Here is a 14976-nt window from a genome sequence, read left to right as displayed (position 1 = left end):
TAAGCTAACTATTAACGGTGCGAGAGCATGGTTCGGTTATGCCAAAGTTATTCATTTATTTATTAGTATCAACGTTTCCTGGCATTTTAAAGTTACTGAAAGATAGTATTTATGCCGCGAGGGACTAGCCGAGCGGTCTGAGGCACTGCAGTCATCGACTGTGCGGCTGGACCCGACGGAGGTTCCAGTCCTCCCTCGGGCATGGGTGTGTGTGTGTGTGTGTGTGTTTGTCCTTAGGATATTTTGGTTAAGTATTGTGTAAGCTTAGGGACTGTTGACCTTAGCAGTTAAGTCCCATAAGATTTAACACGCATTTGAACATATAGTATTTATAACCTGCAGGCTCCTCCTAATATCTGAGTGGCAAAGGACAACTTTTGTTAGAAAATAATTATTAATAACAATTGCTTGATTCGCGCCAGAATAAATGTACTTTCCCTGCCTATCTCTTTGTGACGCCACGAACGATTTCTGCATCGGCACCTCATCCCACTGGCTCTGAAAGCGCCAGATGGACAACCGCCTCTGCTGGCCAGCGTGGGAACCTACCGCTCGCTCCTTACTCCTTACATCCTGCAGAGCTGATAACATTCATTAAAATAGTAAAACTGGAAATAAAGTAAAATGCGTTCTTGTCTGAAAATAAGCGGTACCTTACTATTGGCTGTGCCCTTTTCAAAGGAGGCATTCCGGCACTTGCCTTAAAAGATATATGGAGGCCAAAATTGCAAAACTCAGTTATTACTTTCCACGTCTAATTTCCTAATCTGACTCTCCTAGCGTTACCTGATTTAACTCTTGAACACCTTTGGAGTTCGAACGTAACAAATTTTCTTGAGACAGAACAGGTTCTGTCCACAAATACACTACTGGCCCTTAAAATTGCTACACCAAGAAGAAAAGCAGATGATAAATGGGTATTCATTGGACAAATATATTATACTTGAACTGACATGTGATTACATTTTCACGCAATTTGGGTGCATAGATCCTGAGAAATCAGTACCCAGAACAACCACTTCTGGTGAGAGATCTGGAGAATGTGCTGGCCAGGGCAGCAGTCGAACATTTTCTGTATACAGAAAGGCCCGCCCGTACAGCACCTGCAACATGCGGTCGTTGCATTATCCTGCTGAAATGTAGATGCTCGGCCACCATTGACCAGACGTTTTCACTTGGTGAGAGATCTGGAGAATGTGCTGGCTAGGGCAGCAGTGGAACACTTTCTGTGTCCAGAAAGGCCCGTACAGGACCTGCAACATGCGGTCGTGCATTATCCGGTTGAAATGTAGGGTTTCGCAGTGATCGAATGAAGGGTAGAGCCACGGGTCTTAACACATCTGAAATGTAACGTCCACTGTTCAAAGTGCTGTCAATGCGAAGAAGAGGTGAGCGGGACGGGTAACCAATGGCACCCCATACCATCACGCCGGGTGATACGCCAGTATGGCGATGAGGAATGCACGCTTCCAACGTGCGTTCACCGCGATGTCGCCTAACACGGATGCGACCATCATGATGCTGTAAACAGAACCTGGATTCATCCGAAAAAATGACGTTTTGCCATTCGTGCACCCAGGTTCATCGTTGAATACACCATCGCAGGCGCTCCTGTCTGTGATGCAGCGTCAAGGGTAACCGCAGCCGTGGTCTCCGAGCTGATAGTCCATGCTGCTGCAAACGTCGTCGAACTATTCGTGCAGATGGTTGTTGTCTTGCAAAGGTCCCCATCTGTTGACTCGGGGATCGAGACGTGGCTGCACGATCCGTTACAGCCACGCGGATAAGATGCCTGTCATCTCGACTGCTAGTGATACGAGGCCCTTTGGATCCAGCACGGCGTTCCGTATTACCCTCCTGAACCCACCGATTCCATATTCTGCTAACAGTCATTGGATCTCGACCAACGCGAGCAGCAACGTCGCGATACGATAAACCGCAATCGCGATAGGCTACAATTCGACCTTTATCAAAGCCGGAAACGTGATGGCACGCATTTCTCCTCCTTACACGAGGCATTACACAACAACGTTTCACCAGGCAACGCCGGTCAACTGCTGTTTGTGTATGAGAAATCGGTTGGAAACTATACTCATGTCAGCACGTTGTAGGTGTCGCCACCGGCGCCAACCTTGTGTGAATGCTCTGAAAAGCTAACCATTTGCATATCACAGCATCTTCTTCCTGGTGGTTAAATTTCGCGTCATCTTAATGGTGTAGCAATTTTAATGGCCAGTAGTGTAAACACGAATTTAGAAAACATCACTTGTCCGAAATTCGGTTTGCCCTCTTCTCAAGTGATAATTTACAATGCATGTTTGGGGGGGGGGGGGGGGGGGGGCAACAGGCAGATTGCATATTCCTAGATTTCTGGAAAGCATTTGACATGGTGCCCCGCGGTAGACTGCTGACGAAGGTTCCTATGGAGTAGGTTCCCAGAAAAGTGAGCGACTCGAAGACTTCTCAAATAATAGAACGCAATAAGTGGTCCTTGATGGCGAGTGTTCATCAGAGACAGGGGTATCGCCAGGAATGGAAAATGTGACAGGGCCGGTTTTTGTTATATATATACCTAAACGACCTGATCGACATGGCGAGCAACAATTTATGGTTGTTTGAATGCTGGGATGCATGGCGAGGTGTCATTGTTGAGTGGCATAGGAATATATGTAACATGACTTAGACATTGTTTCTAGTTGGTGTGATGAATAGTAGCTTGCTCTAAATGCAGAAAAATGCGAGTTAATGCGGATGGGTAGAGAAACAGCCTGCAACTTCGAATATAGTATTAGTTGAGTGCAGCTGGACACAGATTAAATACCTAGGCTCAAAAATGGTTCAAATGGCTCTGAGCACTATGGGACTCAACTGCTGTGGTCATAAGTCCCCAAGAACTTAGAACTAGTTAAACCTAACTAACCTAAGGACATCACAAACATCCATGCCCGAGGCAGGATTCGAACCTGCGACCGTAGCGGTCTTGCGGTTCCAGACTGCAGCGCCTTTATCCGCACGGCCACTTCGGCCGGCAATACCTAGGCGTAACGTTGCGAAGCGATATGACAGAATGAGCACATCAGGTTTGTAGTAGGGAAGGGTGATGCACGATTTCGTTTTATTGGGAGAATTTTGGAAAAGTGTAGCTCATCCATGAAGGAGACAGCATACAGAGCGCTAGTGTGACTCATTCTTGAGTACTGTTTGAGTGGTTGGGATAAAAGGAAGACATTAAAGCAGTTCAGAGTCTTGCAACTAGATTTGTTACTAGTAGGTTCTATCAGGACGCTAATATTTCGGAGCAGCTGGGGGACACGAGAGAAGCCTCCGCGAAGGATGTGTCATTAATAACACATTCGGGCGTCCCCTGGGCAACGGCTCTAAGCCGGCAGATTCTCTCACACCAGAAGCATCACAGTAGAGCGACGTAATGTCTCGAGAAAAACGGGATAGGTTCTAATCAGAACCGGCTTTGACGATCATCTCTGTGAACATAGAAGGTCTTTCGTCTTGCAAAGAACAATTGCTGAGCGATCTTTGTCAAAAAACTAAATGTGGCGCACTCTGCGTGCAAGGAACGCATAGGGACATCCAACACCGACGCCCCAAGGTTCCAGGGATGAAACCAGGAGCAGAAAGACCGCACGCGCAATGCGGGAGTGCCGTGTTCACCAAACCGGACCTCCAAGTGAGGATGGCGGATCACACTGAGGAGAGAGACATCGAGATGATAACGGTGGAATCTGGTGAATACACGGTGACCTCACTGTATAAGCCCCCAAATGTAGACTTTCACTTTGAACCACCAGTAAAAATCGGTAAACAGAAAACGGCTTTCATCATCGGCGATTTCAACACCCATAGTCACGTATGGGTATACGCACAAGAAGACAAAAACGGTGAAGCCGTTCTGGCGTGGGCCGAGTCAAACCACCTGGCACTTATTTACGACAGCAAACTTCACATATCTTTCAACAGCGGTAGGTGGCGCCGCGGATACAACCTGGATCTCCTATTCGTCGGCGAAGAAATAGCACAACAGTGCTTTAAGTCCATCCGTGTCTCCATGCCAATGTGCCATGCCATGTGCCAAATGTTGCCAATAGTTATACCACGAAGATTAAAGTTCAGAAGGAGATATAATTTCAGGAAGGCAGACTGGCCCCAAATTCACCGGAATAATAGAAGAGAGAGTCCAGACGTATATCCCAGATCCAGAGAACTATGACAGCTTCGTGGACACCATCAAAACCTGCTCCCGAGCTTCTATTCCAAGGGGATGCAGAACAAGTTACACACCAGGACTCACCCAGGAAACAGTAGCCCTACTGGAAGAGTATCAAATGCTCTTCGAAAGAAACCCCTTCAGTGAAGAAACCCTCACCAGAGGAAGAGTTATTACCTCCCAGATATCAGAAGTGAGAAGGGAGCAATGGACCAAACTGATGGAGGAAACTAATTTTGGCATAGATAGTCAAAAGGCCTGGAAACTCATAAAACGCCTAGCCAATGACCCCACCAAACCAAATCTACACGCGAACGTCACAGCAGACCAAATTGCACACCAGCTTCTCACAAATGGGAAACCACCAAGATACGACAACCTAAAGACAAAAAAGAAGGAGCATAGAACGAGACCCCCCTCAGGAGACCGAAGAACTATCCAAGCCATTTACCTTGGCGGAACTGGAGAAGGCGATCAGTAAGTGCAAAATGCGGAGAGCAGCCGGCCTTGATGATATATGCGTCGAGAAAATAAAGCATTTTGGACCTGTAACAAGGAAATGGCTAGTCGATATGATGAACAACTGTATGACATCCTGCAAAATTCCAAAAATCGCGAGTCATTGCCATCCTAAAACCAGGCAAAGAACGTGACAATCCCAAAAACTACAGGCCGATCTCTCTGCTATGCCATATGTACAAGGTTTTGGAAAGGATGATACTCCACAGAATCACGGACGCCATCGAGCCCCTCCTGATCCCACAACAAGCAGGATTCAGACAGGGCAAATGCTGTACGTCACAGGTGCTAAAATTAATGCAACACATAGAGGATGGGTTCGAGAACAGGAAGATCACTGGGGCTGTCTTCCTAGACCTACCAGCAGCCTACGACACAGTCAACCACCGATTGCTCGTGGGGAAAATATATGCAATGAGTAGGGACTATCGACTAACCTTACTGATTGGAAACTTACTCCTCAATCGAAAATTCTTCGTGGATTTTCAGGGACAGAGAAGCCGGTGGAGGATACAGAAAAATGGCCTCCCCCAAGGGAGCGTACTGGCCCCAACAGTTTTTAATATATATACTAATGACCAACCCCTCCCCCAAGGCACCGAAAGCTTCATATATGCAGATGATTGCGCCATTACCACTCAAGCAGACAGCTTTGAAACTGTTGAACAGAATCTGTTAGAAGCTCTCGAACAGCTTGCCACCTACTATAAGGGGAACCATCTCAAACCCAACCCAGGGAAAACCCAAACCTGCGTCTTCCACCTAAAGAACAGACAATCTGCAAGTAGACTACAACTTAACTGGGAAGGAGTGCCCCTGGAACATTGCGAAACACCAAAATATTTAGGCGTCACCTTGGATAGAGCACTCACCTATAAAAAGCACTGCATGAACACTAAACACAAAGTAGCCGCGAGAAACAACATTGTGCGCAAACTAACGGGCACTACATGGGGGCACAGCCTGGAATAGTGAGAACCACAGCTCTTGCTTTGTGCTATTCAACAGCGGAGTACGCGTGCTCAGTGTGCTACAATTCCAGCCACGCCAAGCAAGTGGACATACCGCTTAATGAATCCTGCCGCATCATCACAGGCTGTCTGAGACCAACCCCGACTGATAAATTGTACTGCCTGGCAGGCGTGGCCCCACCAGATATTAGAAGGAAAGTAGCGGCCAGGAAGGAAAAGACAAAGGCGTTGACCTCACCAGCCCACCCGCTGTACAAACACCAGCCAGCCCGCCGTCGACTAAAATCTAGAAAAAGCTTCCTGCACACAGCAGAAAACATCGTCGGGACACCGCAGCAAGTGAGGCTGGCAATGTGGCGAGAAGAAAACGCGCACCTTGGGGAATGGTTAGTCCCAAACGAAGAACTCCCTCCCGGCCATATGGAAGAATGGACGACATGGGAGTCCCTTAATAGGCTGCGCTCTGGTGTCACACGATCCACAGAGAATATACGCAAATGGGGCCTCTCAAATGAACCGGCGCTGTGTGACTGTGGACACACTCAAACCACCACTCACCTCACGCAGTGTGTGCTGTGCCCAAGCACCTGCACCATGAAGGATTTGATGAATGCCACCCCGGAAGCGCTGGACGTGGCCAGGTTCTGGTCCAGGACTTCATAAAACAAAAAAACCACTTGACCCTGCTTATATATCTGTATACTTTTATACTCTTTTTGTATTTGTTATATACTTGATATGTATGTGTTAATTATTCTGATTTAATGTACGATGCTTCTGACACGATTAAATAAACGGAGAAGCTTCGTGAACTCAAATGGGAATCCCTGGAGGGAAGACGTTGTTCTTTCTGCAAGGTACTATTGCTAAGACTGGCATCTGAGGCTGACTACAGAATGATTCTACCTTCGCCAACGTATTGAGGGTGACCTGGTGAAGATAGCTTCAGCAACGAGACATACTGATGTTGGGCTTGTATATATTTTGAGGTACCATGTCCGGCCTCACTTACGCTCTTTTGTTAGGAGAGTTAATTTAGAGGTGGAATGGCTGCTGGATCAGGTGTGGGGTCTCATATCAGTGTGGTTCTTGTTGAATCTATCAGTAGATGGGATTATACTAGGGATGCCCTTCACCTCAATAGGAAAGGGAAGGGAGAACTGTTTGACTTAATAGGAAGTAACTTAAGGGGTGGGGGCACTATCACATGTGGTCAAGTACCGTGGTTACAAGTGACAGAAGATCAGTTTTTTGGGGTAGAGAAGGCAGAAACAAAAGATGTTTAGTGACAGGTTGAAAATGGCATTCACATTGATAAAAGAGGCAGCCAGAAAGGAAATTTTAATGCACATAAATCATGCAAACAGCCTCTGACTGAAACTGAAGGTTTTAAAAATTGACAGGAAAATTAGGTTCATCCAGTTGTAATTCAGCCAGTGCTAAAATCAGTTATCTTTATTGCATCAGAATATCCGAGGACTAAGAGGTCAGCTTAATGAGTTGCTTATTTCTGTCGAAGAATTAGGGTTGAGGATACCAGTTGATATAATCTCCCCTCTGAACATCATGTGACCAATGGCATAGATATTTTAAATGCTACAGGATTCAAGTTGGCTTCTTACTTCTGTAGAGAAAACATGGAGACAAAAGGAGTTGCCACATTTGTGAGAAACTGTTTTAATTTCAAGAATACTGATATTAATAAATTTTGCTCAGAGCAGCACCTAGGAGCTTGTGCAACAGAAGTCCTTTATATTAATAACTATATATATAGAGCACCATCAGGAAATTTTAACCTCTTCATAAAAAACGTGGAAGCTCTGCTGTCCCATCTGACAGTAAAAACTAAGGATATTGTGGTTGTTGGTGATTTTAGTGTGGATTTATTGAAAAGCTCTGTCAGTGAACAATTATTGCAACCACTAAAATTGTCATTCAATTTCATTTCTACTGTGAGCTTTGCAACTAGGGTACGGTATGTAAATCCTCTGAGACTGATATATGATCTTTTCGGGGACAAATCTAGGGAAAAGTCGTATCACAAAACAAATAGTAAATGGGCTATTTGATCATGACATGCAGCATCTTATGTTAAATGTTGAAACTTGTCAGGATACATAAAATCTATTAAATCTGAGTACAGGTGGATAATAAATCAGCAAAAATTGAGAATTTGAGGAGATTACTCAAAGACAAACTGGATAGATGTTTACAATACTTCAGACTCAAATGGAAAATATAAAGCATTCATTACTAAAGTTGCTTCCTCTTCTGAAAATTGTTTTCCCCTAAAGGTAACTCATATCACACAGAAATCTAAAAATAAACCATGGATTAAACAAGAAATTAAGATATCATGTGGGACAAAAAGGAAACTGTATTTACTGTCTAGGAACAGCTCAGATGTTAGCGCTATAATACATTACAAAGAACACTGCAAAATACTGACGCAAGTAGTCCAGAGATCTAAGTTCCTTTATGTTGAGAAAAAATTAGAGGTTACTGGCATTTTCTGTGACCTGTCAAAAGTACTTTATCGTGTGAATCACAGCATTCTTTTAAGTAAATTAGAATATTATGATGTCACTGGCAGTGCTGCAAAATGGGTCGAATCTTACCTAACAGGAAACGAAGGGTGTCGTTGCAAAATACCTATGGAATAAGCAACCAATTGATTGGGAATTAATTACATGTGGTGTTCCTCAAGGTTCCATCTTGGATCTGTTGCTTCTTCTTGTGTACATTAATGACCTGTCGTCTGTCACATTGCCAGATGCTAAGTTTTCTTTGCAGGTGATGCAAACGTTGCAATAAGCAGCATTCAAGTACAGTTTCATAAATGGCTGCTAATCGAATTTCCACTCACATTAATAAATGGTTTAAATTCACTGTCATTAAACTTTGGAAACACCCACTATATGCACTTCAGATCCTATAAAAGATTTCCTTCTAGAATATGTACAACATATGAAGACAAGCAGATCTAAGAGGTTGACAGTGTTAAATTTCTAAGATTACAACTCGATAATAAATTCAGGTGGGAAGGCCATACTGCCGGCCGAAGTGGCCGTGCGGTTAAAGGCGCTGCAGCCTGGAACCGCAAGACCGCTACGGTCGCAGGTTCGAATCCTGCCTCGGGCATGGATGTTTGTGATGTCCTTAGGTTAGTTAGGTTTAACTAGTCCTAAGTTCTAGGGGACTAATGACCTCAGCAGTTGAGTCCCATAGTGCTCAGAGCCATTTGAACCATTTTTTTTTAAGGCCATACTGCAGAATTGCTGAAGTGGCTAAACAGGTCTGTATTTCCAATGCGAATGATGTCAGGTGTAGGAGATTTAAATATAAAAAAACTTGCATATTTTGCTTACTTTCATTCTATCATGTCATATGGGATCATATTCTGGGGTAACTCGTCAAAGCGAGCAAAAGTTTCTGGAGTGCAAAAGCGTGTAATAGGACTCATTTGCGGTGTAAATTCAAGAACACGTAGAAACTTGTTCAAGTATTCTAAGCACTGGCTCTCAGTATATTTACTCCTTAATGAAATTTGTTGCAAGTAATATGTCTCTATTTCTAACCAATAGCCCAATACATAGTATCAGTACTAGGAATAAGAACAATCTACATCAAAATCTGGCACAACACACATTTTCAGTAAATTGCCAGCAAGCATCAAAACTTTGTTTCATATGAAGCACAGTTTAAAGAGAGTTCGAAAGACTTTATGTTAGGCAACCCTCCTACTCTGTAGATGAATATCTTAACAGGGACTGTTAGACCATCTTAAGTAAAAATGTGTGTTAGATTTCAGGTTTGGCCGCACTTGATCATAACAGTCAAGATAAGGTATTTTGTGTATGATAAATTTATAAAAAGTTCATAACTTTGTTTCATTCTGAAAGAGTATTCATTCTGTAAATACTAGCAGTCCCAGTTTACTGTAATGTATTCGCATAGTTTGACAAGCTGCTGACAAATGATCAGTGTAGCGAGTATCATATTCAAATGTTTGATGCTTTTTGTTGAAACCTTATGACTTGTTCCACACCCACGAGAATCATCTTATTTTTGGGTCTATGGAACGAATACTGAAACTAAGCTAATCTAATCTCACAAGATGCGATAAATTAGGGCTTGTACGGAGGCTTGTAGACGGTCCCTTTTTTTTTTTTTTTTTTTTTTTTGCGACTGAAGCAGGAAAGGAAGTGGCTAATAGTGCTTCAAGATACGCTCCGCCATGGGCCGTACGGTGATTTGAGGAATATGTACGTAGATGTAATTGACTACACTCCTTTACCCTTGCTTAACTTTTTTTGACATTCAGCTTATAACCTCTTTTCAAGACAGTACCCATTGTTGAACTTCCAAGTACTATGTCTTCTCTCTCAAAATTACAATGACATCGGCAAACCTAAAAGTTTTTATTTGTTCTGTTCGAACTTTGATTCCCTTTTCGTTTACTGCTTGGTCTACATTCAGACTGAATAATACAGGATATAGGATACAGCCCCGTCTCGCTTGCTCGTAAACTGCTGTCAGCATTCGATGTCCTGTAAGTCTCAGAATCAGTTTGATTTCTGTACATGTTGCAGATAACTTTTTTCTACCTGTATTAAACCACTGATAACGCCACAATTTCAATGAATACAGGACGTTTAAAAAAGAATGACTTGATTTCAAAACTCTATATTTTTAATAAAAACGTCCTAAAAATGGGATGAATTGCAAAATACTTACAAAATCTTAAGGTTTTAACTGTGCTATTACAAATGCTGTATGTGTCCACCAGTAGTAGCACGAACAACATCTAGAAGACAGCTAAATTCATCATAAACTTTACACAATGTATCAGCTATTACAAAAGTTATGGCGGCTGCTATTCTGTTCTTCAGTTCGTGTATGTCACGAGATACAGGGGAGATGACAATACTTTCCTTCACATATCCCCTCTAGAGAAAATCTCATGGGGTCATAGCTGGCGATCTTGGGGACCAAAAATACAGGGGCAGTATCTCGGGGTTCCGTGAGCCCTATCCAGCGTTGAGAAACTTGACTTTTGTGCCAGTGTGATGCAGCTCCATACTGTTGGAAAATGAAGTCATCGGAGTCCTCCTGAAGAAAAAAAGGTGCGGAAATTCGGCGCCCGGATTTCTTTTACGTCAGGACAACGTACCGGCGCACAAAGCCCTCGCAACACTGGAAACTCTGCGTAATTGTGGGTTCGAATCGTTACGCCATCCGCCTTATGCTCCAGATTTGACTCCATCAGGCTTTTTTCTTTCCCCAGGGAAAGAACAACGATTTGACAATGAAGATGCAGTGATTGATGCTGTGAACGCTTGGCTTCTACTCGAAATCGAAGACGTTTTATTTGAATGGTTTGCAGAAGTTATCTGAGTGTGCCCGCAACTGTATTAGTTACACGGGTATTATATTGAAAAATAAATTGTTATTATGAAATTTCTATCAGTCTTTATTTGTTAGGCTAGAAACTTTTCGACCCCCCCCCCCCAATCCCGAAGTTCGGCGCACAGTCGTCCGCGTCCCCAGGGTGGGAAACCATAGAGCGCCGCGTCACGAAAGGCGCCCCGCCGGACCTCGCAGTTGGCTACCCTGCAGCAGAGCCAGAGCCGGTCTGGCCTAATTGCCGGAAGCTGGAGCGGCTCTCGTCTGGTCTGCGAGCACTACCACACTAGCATTCGCTCGCTGACCGCATCCCATCGCATCGCATCGGCCAGGCGTTCTGCTCTGCTACCCCTCCGACACGCCCGTTGGCTAGCCGCTCAGCACTCAGCACTGACCACTCGTGTAGTTTCCGCAACAAGAAGCCCGGCTACACGACGTTCCTTCACAGCTGTAAGATATGTGGGATAACCGGGCATGAGGTAACTTTTAAGTAGGCGCTGCCCCACAGCTCGTAACTATTTGAAAATTACGTGATACACCGGCAAGAGCCACTGACGAAGATTTACTTGCTTTTTCACCAGTTACCGACCACGACCATCACCAGATAGCAAAAATATACTTTAAGATAAAAAAAAGAACGACGCACCACGAAGGAATCATACGAATGAGACGAAAATCGGTAGATGTGATGTACATCTACAGACGAACAAATTATCAAAATTACAGAAAAACTATATGATTTATTCAAGAGAGAGCTTCACAAATAACTCTTTGCTCCACTTCTGGCTCTTACGCCAGCAATTATTCGACTTCGCATTGACTGATAGAGTCGTTGTATGTCCTCCTGAGGAGTGTCGTGCCATATTACGTCCAATTAGCGCGTTAGGTCGTCGAAATGCCGAGGTCGTTAGAAGGACCTGCCCAACATGCTCCCAACTGTATCAACTGGAATCTTAAACAGGGCTGCAGCAGCGAATATAATATTTGGAATAAAAACAGCGAGTGGTTGCGGAAGGTAGCAGTCGAAAGCTCTTGACCTAGGTTTCAAACCATATAAATGGCCTTTGTTTCTTTGTTAGTTAATCTCTGATTTCGTAAGTTATTTTCACAATGAAGTTTCTGTGTAATCCATTTTCCAGGTACACTCATCGGTTGGTTGTTCGAATATAATTGGATAAATACAAACAGCTGTCCGATGTTCATATTTACATAATCTTATCGAGTTAAATAACTCTAAAATTGATGACACAATTTAAAATATAAATTATAAGCCACATACACCCATAACATATGTTGCTTACGCGGTTACTCACAAGTACTTACAAGGTTATAGCAGACGACAGCGCAGAAGCTACATGAATTTTTACTTTTGACGATGTAATTTATGTTACAACTGGACAACGGCGACGCGTTATGGATATTATTTTTTTATGTCATTGATTTCATACCGCCTCGTAAGCTGTTATTAACACACTCCAGCCGGCCGGAGTGGCCGAGCGGTTCTAGGCGCTACAGTCTGGAACCGGGCGACCGCTACTGTCGCAGGTTCGAATCCTGGCTCGGGCATGGATGTGTTTGATGTCTTTAGGTTAGTTAGGTTTAAGTGGTTCGAAGTTCTAGGGGACTGATGACCTCAGAAGTTAAGTCCCACAGTGCTCAGAGCCATTTGAACCATTTGAATACACTCCAGGACAACAAAAGGCCCACTGCGAGTGAGATATTCGAATGCGACGGAAATCAATAGATGTGACGTATACATCCGGATAAACAAATTATTAAAATTCCAGAAAAACTGGATGATTTCTTCAAGAGAAAGAGTTTCACAAATTTGGCAAGCCAACAACGCGTTGGTCCACCTTGCCTTTATGCAAGCATGTATTCGATTAGCATTGATTGACAGAGCTGTTGCATGTCCTCTTGGGGGATAGCGTGCCAAATTCTGTCCAATTGGCGAGTTAGATCGTCAAAATCTCAAAATGGTTGGAGAGTCTTGCCTAATATTCTCCAAATATTCTCAGCTGGGGAGATATAAAAAAAATAGCTCTAAGCACTATGGGACTTAACATCTGAGATCATGAGTCCCCTAGTCTTAGAACTACTTAAAAAACCTAACTAACCTAAGGACATCACACATATCCACGCCCGCGGCAGGATTAGAACCTGCGACCGTAGCAGCAGCGCGGTTACGAACTGAAGCGCCTAGAACCGCTCGGCCACAACGGCCGGCGGGGAGAGATCCGGTGGCTTTGCTGGCCAAGATAGGGTAGGCATTACGTTGCTGAAATGTAAGCCCAAGATAGCTATCCATGAAGGGCAACAAAAGAGGGCGCACATATCGTCGACGTACCGCTGAGTTGTAGCGGTGCCGCACTCGACAACAAAAGGGGTCCTGCGATGAAACGAAATGCCACCCCACGTCACCATCTCTCCTGGTTGTCACGCCGTAGGGCGGGAGACAGTCAGGTTTGTATGCCACCGCTAACTGTGATGTCTCTAGTCACGTCTCTGCTGGCCATCGGCGCCTGGAATCTCATTGACTGGATTAGAAATGTCGTTAGTCACGAGTCCCGCTTCGAACTGAGCCCTGACCACCAGAGAAGACGTGTCTGGAGACAATCAAAAATGGGTTCAAATGGCTCTGAGCACTATGGGACTTAACATCTATGGTCATCAGTCCCCTAGAACTTAGAACTACTTAAACCTAACTAACCTAAGGACAGCACACACATCCGTGCCCGAGGCAGGATTCGAACCTGCGACCGTAGCAGTCGCGCGGCTCCGGACTGAGCGCCGAGAACCGCTAGACCACCGCGGCCGGCTGGAGACAATCACAGAGGGATCTAAACAATCGTTTTTCCATACGTGAATGGCACGAGAGAAGGCCCTAGTAACCGGTACAGTGGAACTATCCTCTGCCATGCACTTCACAGCGGTTCGCGGAGTATAGATGCAGATACAGAAACAGGAACGCGTTTAGCGCGTAGCGAACTCAACAAGGTGCTAATTGGATTTAATACAATTGTACCGCTTTAGTTTTGAAGAAAGGAGGTGGTTGTATTTGAGAATCATTTTATAAAAAGATTTATTCTCTTCACGAAAATATTTTTCTCCTTGAGACTCCATTTTATTTGAAACAAGACCTCGATTCATTTTACTTGCGATTGGTTAATTTCACTCTCGTGGCAGTTACCAAGCGAAGCGATATCAAACGAAAATTGTATGCTTACAATACGTAATGGTTCACACGGCAGTCTGGGAATAAAGATATCAGCATACAGGTTGCACATGTTTCGTTTTATGCAGCATACAGCGCATTGCATTTATCTCGACCGCCCCAAACAACGGTTTCCCCACAAGCAAAATAAAAACTGCATCAAGCAAATGTTGTTCAGTTACCAGGGGGACATTTACCAGTATGACTGCCTCACTTATAACTTTGCCCGTTACGATGATATGAACAGCAGCACATCATTTTTAAACAGAGTCCTCTATGTATTATATAGCCAACGGCCTTGCCGCAGTAGTAACACCGGTTCCCGTCAGATCACCGTGGTTAAGCGCTGTCGGGCTTGGCTAGGACTTGGACGGGTCACCGTCTGTGTCTCCCGAGTGCTGTTGGCAAGTGGGGTGCATTCAGACATTGTGAGGCAAATTGAGGAGCTACTTGATGGGGGTCACGAAAACTGACAACTGCCGGGGAGGCGGTATGCTGACCCCATGCCCTCCATATCTACATCTGGGGATGCCTGTAGGCTGAGGATGACACGGCGGTGGGTCGGTACCGTTGGGTCTCCAAGGCCTGGTCGGACGGACTTTAGTTTACGTGTTTTATTTGGTAATCCACTTCACCTCCTGAAC

General features: G+C 44.4%; 1 pseudogene; it reads left to right on the top strand.

Annotated features, from left to right (window-relative positions):
- The first annotated feature begins 14620 nt into the window (after nt 1-14620).
- LOC126164180 (5S ribosomal RNA) lies at nt 14621-14739 on the top strand (annotated as a pseudogene).
- The last annotated feature ends 237 nt before the right edge of the window (nt 14740-14976 follow it).

This window comes from Schistocerca cancellata, chromosome 2 (genome assembly GCF_023864275.1).
Source record: "Schistocerca cancellata isolate TAMUIC-IGC-003103 chromosome 2, iqSchCanc2.1, whole genome shotgun sequence".
Classification (NCBI taxonomy): Eukaryota; Metazoa; Arthropoda; class Insecta; order Orthoptera; family Acrididae; genus Schistocerca; species Schistocerca cancellata.
This window is presented reverse-complemented; position numbering and strand designations above follow the sequence as displayed.